Source organism: Trachypithecus francoisi, unplaced genomic scaffold (genome assembly GCF_009764315.1).
Source record: "Trachypithecus francoisi isolate TF-2019V2 unplaced genomic scaffold, Tfra_2.0 Contig01440, whole genome shotgun sequence".
Lineage (NCBI taxonomy): Eukaryota > Metazoa > Chordata > Mammalia > Primates > Cercopithecidae > Trachypithecus > Trachypithecus francoisi.
Window position 1 is genome coordinate 17,105,924 of NW_022681431.1, and position 17,373 is coordinate 17,123,296.

At 40.2% G+C, this 17,373-nt stretch overlaps 1 long non-coding RNA gene across 1 annotated transcript; it reads left to right on the forward strand.

Moving 5' to 3' along the window:
- Positions 1–10,295: 10,295 nt before the first annotated feature.
- On the forward strand, positions 10,296–17,159 carry LOC117092169. The gene is made up of 4 exons (XR_004440657.1): positions 10,296–10,408; positions 13,418–13,469; positions 15,905–16,015; positions 17,074–17,159. It is a non-coding gene; the product is annotated as an uncharacterized LOC117092169 (long non-coding RNA).
- Positions 17,160–17,373: the final 214 nt, after the last annotated feature.

The window sequence follows — 17,373 nt, forward strand, 5'->3', positions numbered from 1 at the left end:
CTGATTTGAGCCCAGGCTCCAATTCTATCGTTTACCTCTCCATTCTTAAGTAAATTACACTGATACATTCCTTTGTTCATTTAATTCTCTGTTTGTAGAGAAGGATTGATCCCTTTTTAGCCAAGGTAATATTTTTCTTGTACATAATAAAGCCGGAATTGTGTGAAGCTTTGTGTCCCTAGAGGATTAAAACTTGCTCTGGATTTCAGGGAATAGGAACACACAGAACAAGAGAGAGTGTACAGATGACTCATAAAGCTGACTTTCCATGTCAGAGAGCAAGGAAAAGTCAAATGAACTAGAATTACTTAGATTGGACACTCAATCTAATAAACACCAGTTTATATTTAAATATAGTTTATATTTAATATAGTTTATGTAAAAATGGTTTATATTTAAATATAAACCATTCCCACTGGGATAGGTGTATTGCATGGGAATTAGGAAGAATTTCCAGATAATTATAGTAGAAACCAAAAAAGGAGTTGCTGCTGCAGGATATTATATTATAATCTGTTGAAATGTGAAGAGCAGATAAGATACCCTAATAAAATGAAGACCTATCCTCTCTCTTGATAGTGCTGAAGCATTGATTGTTACCCATACATCATCGACACTGAGTAAATGCCCACACGCACTGCGGTGATTTTCAGGCAGAAAGGGTACCTCACAGGTAATAAGAACATTTACTGTTTGTTCATGAGAGCCTCAAAGAGGGAGAAATAAGGTTTGTTTTCATTTTCATTATCATATCCTTTGTAGGAGGGTGTAGGACATGGGACTCCTCAGATAAAAATATCCCCCCTGCTTTTTTTGTAACATTTGCTCCATTTTTAAAGAACTGGTAGTTCTGAAAGTACTTTTTCTCTCTTCCTTTCCTTCCTTCCTCCCTCCCTTCCTCTCTTCCTTCCTTCCTTCCTTCCTTCCTTTCCTTTCCTTTCCTTTTCTTTCTTCCTTCCTTTCTTTCTTTCTTTCTTTCTTTCTTTCTTTCTTTCTTTCTTTCTTTCTTTCTTTCTTTCTTTCTTTTCTTTCTCTCTCTTTCTTTCTCTCTCTTTCTTTCTTTTTCTCTCTTTCTTTCTCTTTCTTCTTTTTTTTTTTTTTTTGAGACGGAGTCTCGCTCTGTCACCCAGGCTGGAGTGCAGTGGCCGGATCTCAGCTCACTGCAAGCTCCGCATCCCGGGTTCCTGCCATTCTCCTGCCTCAGCCTCCCGAGTAGCTGGGACTACAGGCGCCCGCCACCTCGCCCGGCTAGTTTTTTGTATTTCTTTCTTTCTCTTTCTTTCTCTCTTTCTCTCTTTCTTTCTTTCTCTTTCCTTTTCTTTCTTTCTTTTTGAGACAGGGTCTCGTTCTGTCACCCAGGCTGGAGTGCAGTGACTCAATCTTGGCTCACTGCAGCGTCGACTTCCTGGGCTCAAACAATCCTCCCACTTCAGCCTCCTGAGTAGCTGGGACCACAGACACAGGCCACCACACGCAGCTAATTAAAAAAATATTTTGTTGTTGTTGTTGAAATGAGGGTCTCAATCTGTTGCCCAGGCTAGTCTCAAACTCCTGGGGTCAAGTAATCCTCTAGCATTAGCCTCCCAAAGTTTTGGGATTACAGGCGTGAGCCACCACACCTGGCCTATTTGAATATTTTTGATCCATGATTGGCTGAATCTGCAGATGCAGACAGAGAAGTCCAACTGTACAGACAAACCTTGTTAAACTAATTCTTATCTTCCCAGTTCTCTCCACGATTAACTACCCAAGTCTGAGCCCTTTTGTCTTGTCTTGCCATGTTTTCACTATTAACTACTATTTGTTCAACTCAGTACATAAGCACTTGGGTTTTGCCACTTCTTTGAGTCTTTATTTTTCCGTGCGGGCTTCCATGCCAATATTGAGCCACTGCACTCCAACCTGGGGTCCCACAGAAATAAAATCAGTGTGCTTCTCTCCTGTTAATCTGCCCTATGTCAATTTAATTCTCAGGCCCCTGCTGGAGGCTCTAGGAGTTGACAGGTAACCTGTTGCCTCCCCACACCTTCATTGTGGATTTGATGCAGCTTTCTATTTGAATGAAGAATTCCTCTGTTGAAAGGATTTAAACCTTGACTGAATTAGAATGGAAACAACAACAACAACAACAACAACAACCACCACCACCACCAAGTACTAGACCAGGAACAATATTTTTGTGTTTTTGTTTTCCTGACATAAACACTGGTACTCAGCTGTGACAGAAAGATACTTCAAATACCTACAGACGGGGAATTCACCATCAGATCCTAAATTATATTCTTTATCAGAATAGAAAAAAAAAGTGCTTTAATTGTTTTTGCATACCATTAGTGGGTGAGCCTATACCTTTACATTGACTTTCACCTGCCAAAGGCTATTCATTGGGTCTGCAGCAGATTCGAGGGCCTCTGTTCTTTCTCCTAACATTTGTGGATGATATTTATTATGCATGGGATGATTATAAATACTAAGCTAAAAATCGTTTACAGGCTCTTTTTTATGTCATTAAATTTCGTCTTTTCAGCTTTCTCTGCAATGATGTTCTAAGAAAACCAATTGGTGTAGGGGTGGCAAAACCACCGTTAACATCATACAGTAAAGGTATTGTCAGTCCTCTATTTGGCCAGTGTCTATGCCTGGATACAGGGCTTGCTGGAGTGGGTTAAATGAACGAAGCAATCAGCCTCATTCTAGAAAGGAGAGTGGAAGACTGTTCTTATGTGCTCCACTGGGTGAGCCCATGGTCTGGGGAGGGAGTCAACAGCTCTGTAATGTGATCTATCATAGCAGTTAAGGTGAGATAGGTTTTGATGCAAATCGACATTGGCATTACATAAAGCTGGGTTTGGTTCTTTCTTTACAACGGAGTGTTCTGGGGTAAATTACTTAAATTCCTCAGCCTCTGTTTCTTCATCTAGAAAACTAGAGTCAGCATCATGTCTAATTTATGGGAGTGATGTTAGCATTCAATGGAATCATGTTGAAAATGAGTGTAGGTGGCCTGGCGCAGTGACTCATGCCTGTAATCCCAGCACTTTTGGAGGCCGAGGCGGGTGGATTACCTGAGGTCAGGATCGTGAAATCCTGTCTCTACTTAAAACATTAATAATAATAATAATAATAATAATAATTAGCCGGGCATGGTGGCACATGCCTGTAAATCCCAGCTACTCAGGAGGCTGAGGCAGGAGAATTGCTTGAGCCCAGGAGACAGAGGTTGCAGTGAGCCGAGATTGTGCCACTGCACTCCAGCCTGGCCGACAGAGCAAGACTCTGTCTCAAAAAAAAAAAAAGAAAAGAAAAGAAAAAAATGAAAATAAGTGTAGGAGTGCCTGGCATGTGCTTGTTTGTTAAACATTCTAATTGAGGTTATTAGAGGGAAGGGTAACCACTGAGAGTCCCCTGTAGGATTTGATCAACAGGTACTCATGGACATCTCCTTCTAACATGTCTTCCCTTACTGCAGAGATTAGAAAATTAAAAGTGACTGGACTTCCCAGACACTCTTTCAGCCAGAAAATTGTTTCTTTTCATCAGAGATACTTATGTGATATTTTCAAGGACAAGATGATATGGTGGCCAATTGCATGATGCTTTTGGCTATTTTCTGTAGGCAAGCAAGGTCATGGGATCATGGAATTTAATGGAGCACTGGTCTAGCTTTATAGGTAGTGAGAAGCAATAACTTTTTTTTCTTTTATTTTTGAGACAGAGTCTCGCTCTGTCACCCAGGCTGGAGTGTGGTGGTACGATCTCGGCTCACTGCAACCACCACCTCCTGGATTCAAGCCATACTCCTCCCTCAGCCTCCCGAGTAGCTGAAATTACAGGTGCCCGCCATCAAGGCTGGCTAATTTTTGTATTTTCAGTGGAGATGGGGTTTCGCCATACTGTTCAGGCTGGTCTTGAACTCCTGATCTCAGGTGATGCACCCGCCTTGGCCTCCCAAAGTCCTGGGATAACATGCATGAGCCACTGCGCTTGGCCGGAAACAATAACTTTTTGATCCTGGCTTTCAGATTCCTGTTTCTTCATCCCTCGATTGCAACTTTGGTGATATGTTCTTGAATGCAGTAGTTTCTGGAACAGCCTTCGGATTTGCCACTTTCCTGATTTTAGCAGAGGAAGTAGCTCCCTGGTGGTCAATTTGTTGGTATTCTGGGCGTTTCTCCTGGTGCTTCATCTGAGATCCCATTTCTCCAACCTTTCTACTACTTCTATAACGAAATCCCTTTGTGTTTAAAATACTGAGTAGATTGTGTTTCAAGTGCTAGATTCTACTTTAAACAGAAAGCAAGACCTATAAGGATAACGGAAAAAAGGGAGCAGATAAAAAAGAAGGGGATGGTGGGAGCTAGAGTTGCAAGAGGAAGGAGAAGCAGAAGGTAACTTTAGGCCAGGAGTGGTGATTCACACCTGTAATCCCAACACTTTGGAAGGCCAAGGTGGGAGGACTGCTTGAGGCCAGGAGTTCAAGACCAGCAACATAGCAGGACCTTATCTCTACAAAAATAAATAAATAAATAAATAAATAAAGGCATGTTATTTAAATAAAGGCCTGAGAAGGTAACACCTATAACTGCTGACAGTCCTGACAGAACATGAAAAACTTAAGAAGTGACAAGTAAAATTTTCTAGAAACTTGAACAAGTGGCTAGGTGCAGTGGCACACCCCTATAATCTCAGCACTTCAGGAGGCCAAGGTGGGAGGATCACTTGAGCTCTGAAAACCGAGACCAGGCTGGGCAACACAGTGAGACCTCACTCTACAAAAAGATTTAAAAATTAGATGGGCATTGTGACGCCTACCTATAGTCCCAGCTACTCAGGAGACTGAGGTGGGAAGACTGCTTAAACCCAGGAAGTCAAGGCGGTAGTGAGCTATTGTTATGCCACTGCACTCTAGCCTGGGCAACAGAGCCAGATCCTGTGAAGGAATGACGGGAGGAAGGAAAGAGAGTGAGAGTGAGAGAGAGAGAGAGAAAGACAGAAAGACGAAAGAAAGAAAGAAGAAAGAAGAAAGAAGAAAGAAAGAAAGAAAGAAAGAAAGAAAAGAAAGGAAGGAAGGAAGGAAGGAAGGAGAAAGAAAAGAAAGGAAGGAAGGAAGGAAGGAAGGAGAAAGAAAGAAAAGAAAGGAAAGAAAGAAAGAAAAAAGAAAAAGAAAGAAAAGAAAGGAAGGAAGGAAGGAGGGAAGGAAGGAAGGAAGGAGAAAGAAAGAAAGAAAAAGAAAGAAAAGCAGGAAAGAGAGAAAAAGGAAAGAAAGAAAGGGAAAAAAGAAAAAGAAAGAAAGAAAAACAGAAAGAAAGAAACTTGAACAAACTTCAGATATTTGGTCATTGGGCTTGTTTAAGCAGCATGGGGGACCAACTGTCTTGGAGTAAAGCCTTTGCGTGATATAAAACCTTCTTTTCACTGACTTCTTTCTCTACTAAGAAAGTATAAGAAACAACTAGCCTCTCTCAGAGAATTGTTCCATAAATGATTTGAATAACAAAGTTTGATGGTAAATAATTACTTGGGTTTCTGGCTTGATTGGACTGGAAATATATCGACTATGAGTGCCGTGGGGCTGCAGAGTCACCACCCATTGGTGCTCTCCTACCTCAAGCTTGATGATTAAGCCACTCTCTCCCCTGGGGCTGTGCTCCTATTTCAGAGGCTGATCTGTCACAAGCATAAAGAAGCATTACAGAAGCATTACAGAAGTATTACAGAAGCATTCTAGGCTATGAAGTATAATCCCCTGTTCTGATGGTGTTTGTATTCAACTGTGGCTTGGAATAATCATGGATAGAAGAGCCCTTAAGAAAACCCTCTCATTAGCACATTTGTCCACAGGTGTCTAGAGATAACAACTCTTAGTGAAATGTCAGCATACTTATTGGTCTTTGGCGAATGCTGGCTTATCAGCAAGGGTGCCGGGGAAAGGGCACTTGAGTGTAAAGAAAGCAACCATTTCTCTGGCAATCTGTTGTAGGTAGCAGATTGGGACCATTCTGCCTCCTCTTCATACAAGATGCTGGTGACAGACGGTTTTAGAAAAGGTTTGATATGCCTGGCCTTATCAACAACTATGGAAGATGTAAGTGGGTGACAACTGCCTCATCAGAGTTGGGTCTTTTTTGGAAAAGATTTCCACTCCCATTCTGTTGAAATATCATCACCAGCAAACACAGACAGGAGACTAAGCATCTGTATAAGACATAATAAAGTTAGGTGGATTTACTAATACAGTAGATTTAAGATGGCCACAAAATCTATAGCCCCTCTCATAAAGAAATGAAATCTATATCAACGCCTCTTCAAGTTAGGCTGGCCTTGTGACTTGCTTTGACTAATAGAATGTTGGAGAGGTGATATTATATGACTTCTAAGTCTTGCAGCTTCTGTTCTTATCCCCTTGAAATGCTACCATTGCTGTATGAAGAAGCCTAGGCTAGTCTGTTGGAGAATGAAACTGTAGAACAGAAGTGCTATCTTAGCTGAGACCCTCTAGATCGAGCAGCCCCCAGACAATCCACCAGGGCCACAGCCTCAATGGATAACTTCAGACAACACCAGCAAAACTCACCTGCTCACTTGAAACCAGTCCAAAATATTGGCCCACAGACTTATGAGCAAATAAAATAGATTTACTTAAAGCCACAAAATGTTGGTTTGCTATGCACCAATAGATAACAGATACAATTAGCTATACTGAGATTGGCCTAGCTGAGTACGTAGGAAAGAGCGTGAGACATGCAATACTGTAGGTCTTGATGATTGAATCAAAGCCACATCAAGTTTTTTTTTTTTTTTGAAACGGAGTCTTGCTCTGTCACCATGGCACCATCTCGGCCCACTTCAATCTCCAGCTCCCGGGTTCAAGTGATTCTCCTGCCTCAGCCTCCCGAGGAGCTGGGATTACAGGTGTGTGCCACCACGCCCAGCTAATTTTTGTATTTTTAGTGCAGACGGGGTTTCACCATATTGGCTAGGATGGTCTCGATCTCTTGATCTCATGATCCGCCCACCTTGGCCCCCCAAAGTGCTGGGATTACAGGTGTGAGCCACCGTGCCTGGCCAGCCACACCAAGTTTTCAAAGTGATTCTACATCTTCAAATTGGATTCTGTAAGAACCACTTTCTTACATCTCTTTAGAGCAATGTACTCCTTACCAAAGAATCATATTTGTAGATGGCATTTTAGAAGATGGCAAATTCAACTACTTCTTTCTTCAGAAATCCCCTTTGTAGCATCTCTAGTGAGTACCCAGCTAGCTTCAGCTTGAATTAGTCTGAACTCCATCATACTTTGAGTTTCTTTCAATGCTTGTTGTTAGAACATTATCCCTTATGCCAAAATAGGTCATGCAATAATTTCTACCTAGTATTCCCGATTCTGTATTTTCTGAAGCTGCAAAGAATGACGGTTACTCCAAATTCTTCTTTCTTCCTTCCTGGCCAAGGCTTTTCTTCAACTTACATGTTTATAAGTTTATTGACTAATGATTCATTCTGTGATCAACTGTTTCAGGTTGTTGATTATCCATACTGCTGGTCGTTCAGCTCTTCCACATTCTATTCTTTTGAACCTGAAGATACTTTGCATTTATCACCTATCTTATCTTCATTATCATACCCATTATCTCCACTATCTCCAAAACAACAACAACAACAAAATGAGATGTTTTGCTTACTATCCTCCTCTATTCTAGCACTGAAAAAAAAAAGTCATCCCTCCTGACTTCCTGTTGCATATGCATCTCAAGAATGTGTTGTCATTCAATTGCTAAGCTTGGAACAGGACAGGTCTGAATATATCCAGACAGCAGTAACCAATGTATACATCTCCAATGTGGATGGAATTTTATCCTTTTAGAAGATAGAAAATAGGCCTGGAACAGTGGGTCATGCCTATAATCACAGCACTTTAAGAGGCTGAGGGGGGTGGATCACCTGAGGTTAGGAGTTTGAGTACAGCCTAGTCAACATGGTGAAAACCCCATCTCTACTAAAAATACAAAAATTAGCTAGGCATGGTGGCACATGCCTATAATCGCAGCTACTTGGGAAGCGGAGACAGGAGAATCACTTGAGCCCGGGAGCAGAGGTTGCAGTGAGCCAAGATTGCGCCACTGCACTCCAACCTGGGCAACAGGGCAAGACTGTTTCAAAAAAAAAAAAGAAAAGAAAGAAAGATAAAAAATAATGAAAGGAACGTGTGATAGAAAGCATGAAAGCAAGAATGAACTAAGCGAGGAATTGATCTGGATTATGTAGTAGGGACAAATTGAAGAATGGTGGGAAAGAAAACATTGGCTGATGTATTAATTTAGATGGTCTTCTCCTAGAGAAACAGACAATGCAATGAATGCTGGCTTAAACCCAACAGTGTGTTGTACAAGAGCTGATTCTTGAATTTTCAGGAGTTTTGTGTGCCAATTGTTAAAAACAGCCATTATTGAAAATTAGATATGTAAATATGTTATTTACATTGTCCATTTGATTGGAAAACTCTATAATGGTGTGCTATTGTGCATCTCTTTTTATTTTTGAAATCAGACCTAAATGAAAGAATTTATACCACAAAAATAACAAATGCTAAAAATCAGGGCTTTACGCCCCCACCCCCAACCTCCAAGAGCCAGGAGTTGACACTTACCAATGCTTAAATGCCACGTTTGGTTGTTTATTTTCATTTCTCATGCACCATGAAATCTGGGCACAGGCAGTGGTTACCGTTAGTTCAATGGCCCAAGAGTGTCAGGGCTGAGGTCTCTGCTTTTCCCTCATAGTTCTAAGATATCTCTGCTGTTCTTTTTTTTTGTTTGTTTGTTTTTGTTTTTTTTTGTTTTTTTTTTGAGGCGGAGTCTCGCTCTGTCGCCCGGACTGGAGTGCAGTGGCTGGATCTCAGCTCACTGCAAGCTCCGCCTCCCAGGTTTACGCCATTCTCCTGCCTCAGCCTCCCGAGTAGCTGGGACTACAGGCGCCCGCCACCTCGCCCGGCTAGTTTTTGTATTTTTTCTTTAGTAGAGACGGGGTTTCACCGTGTTAGCCAGGATGGTCTCGATCTCCTGACGTCGTGATCCGCCCGTCTCGGCCTCCCAAAGTGCTGGGATTACAGGCTTGAGCCACCGCGCCCGGCCATCTCTGCTGTTCTTAACATTATGTCCACATTTTCATCAGGAAGAGGAAGGAAGGCACAAAAGGGAAGAGGTAGTCCCCATATTTAGAAAACCGATATTTCCAAGAAGTCTTTAGCAGACTTCTGAGATTCAAGGAGGTATAGGAGATGTAGTTTTTAACCTGAGCACAATGACTTTCCCTCCCCCACAAAACAGGGTTGCTGTTAGTAAGTGAAATGGAGAAAATAGATTTTAGGTAGACAGCTTTCAGTCTTGTCCCTGGCTGGGTTGATGGTTGGACAGATCATACCTCATGATTGTGTAGTGTGCTAGCATTTACATGTATACATGCCTTAAGTCATTTTTATATTAATAGCAGTTCTGTGAAGCAGAGCAGGTTTCACTGTGACCCATTCTACAGCAGAAGAAACTGAGGCTCAGAGAGTTCATAGAGATCGTTTATCAAAGTTAGTAATTAGGCCAGGTGCAGTGGCTTATACCTGTAATCCCAACACTTTGGGAGGCCAAAGCAGGTGGAATACTTGAGCCCAGGAGTTCGAGATTGGCCTGGCCAACATGACAAAACCCTATCTCTACAAAAAATACAAAAATTAGCTGGGCGTGGTTGCATACCCTGTAGTCCCAGCTGCTTGGGAGGCTAGGATGGGAGGATCACTTGAGTCTGGGAGATGAGGTGATCTCCAGACTTGAGCTGTGAAACATCACTGCACTGCAGCCTGCGTGACAGAGCAAGATGCAGTCTCAAAACAAAACAAAAACCCAAGATTAGTAATTAAAACAAGTCTTCCTTCTCCAAGTCCCCAGCTCTTTCCGTTTTACCACATAACTTCAGTCCTCTATTGTAAAGGATTTTGAAAACCAGCAAGAAGTTCTCATAATGAGATCTTCTGAAGTATCTGACAAAAATCGGAAGGACAGAGAAAATATCAAGAATGTGAAGACAGTGGAATGAAGTCTGGAGGAGACGTGTTAACACCTTGCTCTATTTTTGCTTCAAATACTTTATATTTATAGCCTATGCTCTTACAGTCGCTTCCTGCTGCTAGAATCAAGGCCGGCGGTTTGATGCATTGCACTGGGGAGTTCACATGTACTTCCTGGAATGTGTTCTAGTTTGTTCATGGTAACTATCTCAGTCTTATCTCAATATTGGTCTTACCAAGTTCTGCTTTTTCTATGGATTATCTGGGACCCATTCCTTGGTCGTCTGAAATTACAAACCCAGGCAACTGAGCATGGTCAATTGTCCTCCACAAAAACACCGAGGTGAAAAGGGAGTGAGTGTTATTTTCTTTGTAAATTGACTTTACTACATAACGATCCTTTAAACTTCTGCTTAAAAACCTTTTTAAAAGTGGTGAAGCTGTTCCATAATCTTATTGTCTTAAGAGCTCATTCTCTTAACCACTGAGCTAGATCGTCTCTCAAATTAGCACAGAAAGTGCGAGTTTTTATTTACTTACTTATTTTGAGATGGAGTCTCACTCTCATCCAGCCTGGAGTGCAGTGGCACAATCTTAGTTCACTGCAACCTCTGCCTCCTGGGCTCAGCCATTCCTCCCACCTCAGCCTGCCAGCTGGGACCACAGGCATGTGCCACCACACCCAGCTAATTTTTTGTATTATTATTATTATTATTTTGGTAGAGATGACGTTTTGCCATGTTGCCCAGGCTGATCTCGATATCCTGACCTAAAGCAATTCACCCATCTTGGCCTCCCAAAGTGCTGGATTACAGCTAGTTTTTATTTATTTATTTTTATTTTTTTTGAGACGCAGTCTTCCTCTGTTGCCCAGGTTGGAGTGCAGTGGTGTGATCTCGGCTCACTGCAATTTCCACATCCCTGGTTCAAGCGATTCTCCTGCCTCAGCCTCCCTAGAAGCTGGGATTATAGGCGTGTGTCACCACGCCTGGCTAATTTTTGTAATTTTAGTAGAGACAGGGTTTCACCATGTTGGCCAGGGTTGTCTCAAACTCCTGACCTCAGGTGATCCTCCTGCCTCAGTCTCCCAAAGTGCTGGTATTACAGGTGTGAGTTACTGCACCTGGCCTTATTTATTTTTATAGTAGTTCATTGAGTGGATTCACAATGTATTTATCTGTTCCCAACTGATGGACTTACGGCTGTTTCCATTTTTGCTAGTGCAAACAATACTGCAACGAATAACCTTGTATAAATATGTATTAAAGTAACTGGAAACTCAGAATTCTAGGTCCAATTTTAAAAAATTGAGAAATGAGGAGAAAACAATGGTATTATTATAAAAATGGAGATAATTCATCAGCAGCAAACCTGCACTCAAGGAAATAGTAAAGGGAATCTTTTAGGTAGAAGGAAAATAATTCTTAGATTGTAGTTTACAGATTCTGAAAGAAGAAAACATACAGGCTAAATATTTAAATAAATCCAAATAAAAAGTGATACATAAAACAATAATTGAAGTGTTTTGTGAGGTTTTAACTACGTATAGAATTTAAAGTCACAGAACAATGGTATAAAAGGCAGGAAGAATTAAATGGAGTTAAAATGTCCTAAGGTCATTGCATTGTCTGGGAAGAGACAAGTGCCAATTTATATTTTACTTAAAAAAAAAATAGGGTCTTGCTCTGTCATCCAGGCTGGAGTGCTGCAGTGGCACAATCATGGCTCACTGCTGTCTTGATCTCCTGGGCTCAAGTGATTCTGCCACCTCAACCTTCCATGTAGCTGGGACTATAGGCATGTGCCACCATGTTCAGTTATTTATTTATTTTTTTTTAGAGATGGGATCTCACTGTATTGCCCAGGCTGGCTTCAAAGTCTTGAGCTCAAGCAGTCCTCCCACCTCAGCCTCCCAAAGTGCCAGGATTACAGGTGTGAGCCACAGTGCCCAGCCTATATTTTGCTTTAATAAATCAAGGGTGAATGCTAGATCTCTAGAGTAACCACTGAAATAATCTCTTTTTTGAAAGTATGATTAACAAGCAAATACAGGGGAAAATGGAGTAATAAAAACCAATTAATCCAAAGGAAGACATGAAAAAGATAAATAGAAGTAAAGGAACACAGGATGGGTGGAACAAATATAAAGTAGATAGTAAGATAGTATATTAAAATCTAATGTATCAGTAATTATATTAAATATAAAGAGATTAAATACTCCAACTGAAAGGTGAAGATTATCAGAAAGGATTAAGAAACATTCAAATTATATGCTGCTTTCTAAGAATCATACACTAAAGGTAAGGATACTGAAATGCTGGAAGTAAAAGAATGAAAAAAGGTATATCATGGAATATACTAGATGAAGTCCTATATCAAACAAAACAAGCTTTAAGAAAAGAAGCCGTATTAAAGTTAGAGGTTCATAACAATAAAAGTTATGCTAAAAGTTAGTGACAGGATAGAGCTCAGAGTGATAAAAGGGTAACCAACTAAGAAAATGTAATAATTCTAAGTTGTATGAACTTAATTGCACTCATACTCAATCTTACTCATATTAAGAAAATACAAATTTAAAAAAACAAAAAATACCTTTTTAAACCTTATATTAGACAATGAGTAAGTTAATATCACTCTGTTGGCAAGGATATGAGGAAACAGGCATTAGCAGTGAGAGTATAATACCCTCTTTGAGGGCCTGTTCGGTCACAGTTATCAAAACTAAAAATGCACATCATCTTTGAGTCAAAAATTTTATTTCTGGAAATGTGTTCTACTCACACATTGTGCAAAATATGAGAAAAATTATATGATAACTTAATAGATGCAGAAAAAACATTTGGTTAAATTAACACTTATTTAAAATAAAATTCTTGGGAAAGTAAGAACAGGAGTTGTAATAACTATTGCTGCATAAGAAATTACCCAAAACTTCATGGCTCAAACAACAATAAACGCCTATCATCCTTACATATTCTCTGGATCAGGAATCTGGGAGCAGCTTAGATTGGAATTCTTGCTCTGGATCTCTCAATGAGGTTTTAATCAACATTTTGGTAAAGGTCACAGTTACAGCCAGGCTTGACTCAGAGGATCTGATTCCAAGGTGGCTCACTCACATGGCTGGCAAGTTGGTGTTGGTTGTTGGTGAGAGACATTATTCTTTATTCATTATTATTACATGGGAACCTCTTTATAGGACTGGTTGGGTCTTCTCAAGACATAATGGCTGGTTTCCCTCAGGGTAAGTAATTCAAGAAAGATTAAGAAACCCTAGAGAGATAAGATGGACACAGAAATGTCTTTGATGACATAATTTTGGAAGTCACCCGTTGATTCTGCCATATTCTTTTCAGCACACAGGTTAGCCATGATTCAGTGTGGCAGAATACTATACAAGAACTCGGACTTGGAGGTGAGAATTATTGGGGCCATCTTAGATGCTGACTTCCACAAAAGAGAATGCCCTTAATCTTATAATGTGTGTCTGCAAAAATCTCACAACAAACATTATATTTGATAGCAAAATTCTGGCACTTCCCCTTGAAATTGGGACTGAGACAAGGATGTTCACTGGAACCATTTCTATTCAACATTGTACTGAAGTTCTATTCAATGAAGGAGGAGGAGGAAGAGAGGTGAGAGGCATTAGCATTGGTTAGACAAAAAGGAAGAAAAGTCATTATTCATAGATGCCTTGATAATACATAGAAATTACAACTGAATCTACAGACACACTTTCAGACTAAATGAGTGAATTAAGTAAGGTCACCAGTTACAAGATCTACATATAAAAAACTAATAGTATTTCTACAGCAATAAAAAATTAGAAGTAAAATTATTAAATATCACCATTTAGGATAGTATATTAAATCAACTACTTAGGAATAAATCTAATGAAAGATATTGAGGACATCTCCACAGAAAACCATATAACATTATTGAGACAAATTTTAACAATTGAAGGAAATTCTAATAAAATTCATATACAAAAATAAAAAGATAAGACTCAGTATTGTAAAGATTCCAATTCTCCCCAAATTGATATACAGATTCAGTGTAATCCCAGCTGGCTTCTATTGAGTGCGAGGGAACTGACGTGATTATTTTATTTTAAAATTTATATGGAAATATAAAGGGAAAAGAAGAGTAGTCAAGATAATCTTGAAAAATAGAGAGGTTGGAAAACTTACACTACTAATATCAAGATTTTATTTAGCCAGAGAAATTAATACAGTAGGTAACCAGTACGACAACAGGTAAATAGACCAAACTGATGAACACAGTTCAATAAGAGCCACACATATACGGACACGGGTTTTATCACAGAGGAACACTGCAGAGCCATGGGAAATGACAGTCTTTAATACATAGTGTTGGGTCAACTAGATATCCACAAAGAAAAATTAAAATTTGACCCCTATCTCATACATATAAAAATCGATTTCAAGTGGACTGTATCTCTAAATGTGAATGGTCATTCATTACGTTTTCCAGAACATAGTAGAATATCTTCATGACCTTGTGGTAAGAAAGATTTCTTAAGTAACAAACCAAACATTCACCATAAATTGTATTCATCACAGGTATCTTTATGGGAGAGAAGGGCCTCTGTCGTGGGAGCAGATATTTGCAACGCATATAACAGACAAATGACTCATATCCAGATACACAAATTATTGCTTACCAATCAGCTAGAAAATACAGATAACCCAGTACAGAAATGAACAAAGAACATGAAAAGGCCCTCTATAAAAGAGAATACCCAAATAACGTACACATGCATACATATATAGAAAACCATATACAGCTATATAGATATGAAAGGTGTTCAGCCTCATTAGTCATCTTTAGTTATTAGGAAAATGTTGATCATGTTTTTGTAAACGTGTTGACTTGGGTGGTGGTTAAGTGGGTGTGCTCGCTTTTGTGGCAATTTATCAAGATGTATACTTGAAATTTGTGCACTTTTCTGTATATTTGTCATACGTCAATGAAAACATTATTTGGCCAGGTGCAGTGGCTCACACCTGTATTCCCAGCACTTTGGGAGGCTGAGGTGAGTGGATTACAAGGCCAGGAGTTTGAGACCAGCCTGGCCAACATGGTGAAACCCCGTTTCTACTAAAAAAAATACAAAAATTAGCTGGGCATGGTTGCATGTGCCTGTAATCCCAGCTATTCAGAAGGCTGAGGCAGGAGAATTGCTTGAACTAGGGAGGTGGAGTTTGCAGTGAGCCAACATGGCACCACTGCACTCCAGCATGGGCAACAGAGCAAGACTCTGTCTCAAAAAAAAAAAAAAAAAAAAGTTCCTTTTCATTTGAATCAGTTGTAGACAGGCTTCAGTCATTTCTTTTTGTTTGTTTTATTTTATTTTAAAATTTTAATAGAGACAGAGTCTCACCATGTTGCCCAGCCTCGTCTCAAACTCCTGGGCTCAGGCAATCCTCCTGCCTTGGCCTCCCAAAGTGCTGGGATTACAGGTGTGAGCCACTGTGCCTGGCGGACTTCAGTCATTTCTAATGCAAGGAGTGAGATTAATATGTCTTGTACAGTAAGACAGTCCTCACATAATCCAGCCATGTGTAGTGATTTACCTGTGTTTCCTAGATAAATAATTTTAGGGGTCTCATTTCTTCTTTTATGGAAATACACTACATCCATGGGCAAGAAATCCCTGATTCTCAGGAGAGGGTTATCCCACTGGAAGTTCACAGGAAGTTCATCTGGCCACAGGTTTTAACAGCCTTACTTCTCCTCACTTGAGCAGTGCCCCAGGGAGACTTCCCTGTAGTTTGGGGAGCACCAATTTGATTTCATTTTTTTTTCAACCTTTGTTGATTGTAGCTCCATTTCTCCACTTGACAATGGTGGTTCTAAACTCTTCTGGATCTGGGACATCTTTGAAAATCTGATCAAGTCTCTGGACCCTTTCCCAATGGGGGAAAATGCACATAGGTACTTTCAAAACAAAATTTTGTTTACAGCTGGGGGATGGAGATGGGAGTAGACTCTAGGGAGTTAAAATAGCAGGATTAGTGTAATTGGTTTCTCTACTAGTTAGGGAGCTCAGTTGGAATTACCTATGTAAATTTCCTTTATCACTTTTTATTTAAACCTTTTGAGTTGTAAATGAAGCAGTTATCAATCAAGTTAGGCAACACAATATCAGCTTTGGAATTAAAACAAGGGACAAAAGCTATCATCAAAATGCAAATGAAATTTCCTGGGTGTGTCCTTCCTAAATCTTTTAAAGAAGAGGGAAAATGGTTACTTGTGGTTGTGGGAAATGCTTTTCCATTAATGGAGAAACTGAAACAAAAAGAGAAAAGCAAGTCCTGAAGTGGTCGTCCTCGTTGTTGTCGTCGTCGTCGTCGTCCTCCTCCTCCTCCTCTTCTTCTTCTTCCTCCTCTTCCCCTTCCCCTTCCCTTTCCCCTTCCCCTTCCTCCTCCTCCTCCTCCTCCTCCTCCTCTTCTTCTTCTTCTCCTTCTCCTTCTCCTTCTCCTCCTTCTCCTTCTCCTTCTTCTTCTCCTTCTTCTTCTTCTTCTTCTTCTTTTTCTTCTTCTTTCTTCTTCTTCTTCTCTTCTTCTTCTTCCTGGAATTCATTGGTCTTCCTAAGATAGGCGGATTCTTAAGGAATGCTCATCTTTAATAGGATATGTCAGGGGCACTCAACTCAGACCTCTTCCCTCTATAACCCACACCAAGCTCCCTCTCTTTAGGGATCAGCGAGGGCCCTTTGGAATCCTAGGTTAGCTACCTAACCTAAAGTAAGAGTCCAGCCTGTACCAACTAGAGCAGTGTGTTGGGCTGCTGAACCAATTCCCCTGTTCCACTCTTGGCTGGTAAAGGGTAGTTAAGCAGGGAATAATTTGTATGGCAAATTTATATTTAAATGTGAGGACCAGTCTATTTTTAATTTTATTCTATACAGCTAAAGAAGCATTTTAGAACAGGGGGGAAGCTTTATGATTCATTAAAATAACTGTTCAATAATGCCATTTTTCCTTCCTCAGGGAACCTGTTCTGAACATTTAATTCATAAGAGCTTAATTTTGGAAAATGCCTTTCCACACTGCCCTGTTGGAGAGTGAACTGTGAGCCTACCTCTCATACCTTGAGGTGCTACCTTAATAAAATGCCTGGAGGGAGTCCATCTGGTTTATGTCCTGTTTTGTTTCAAATAGTTTTGGTGAAAACAGCAGATTTTCCGCCTAAAGCAAGGTAAAGGGGCATCTGGGCAATTTAGACACTAATCAAGTGATTCATCCAGGATGTTTTCAGCTTGTTTAGCCTTTCTCCTCTACATTTACCTG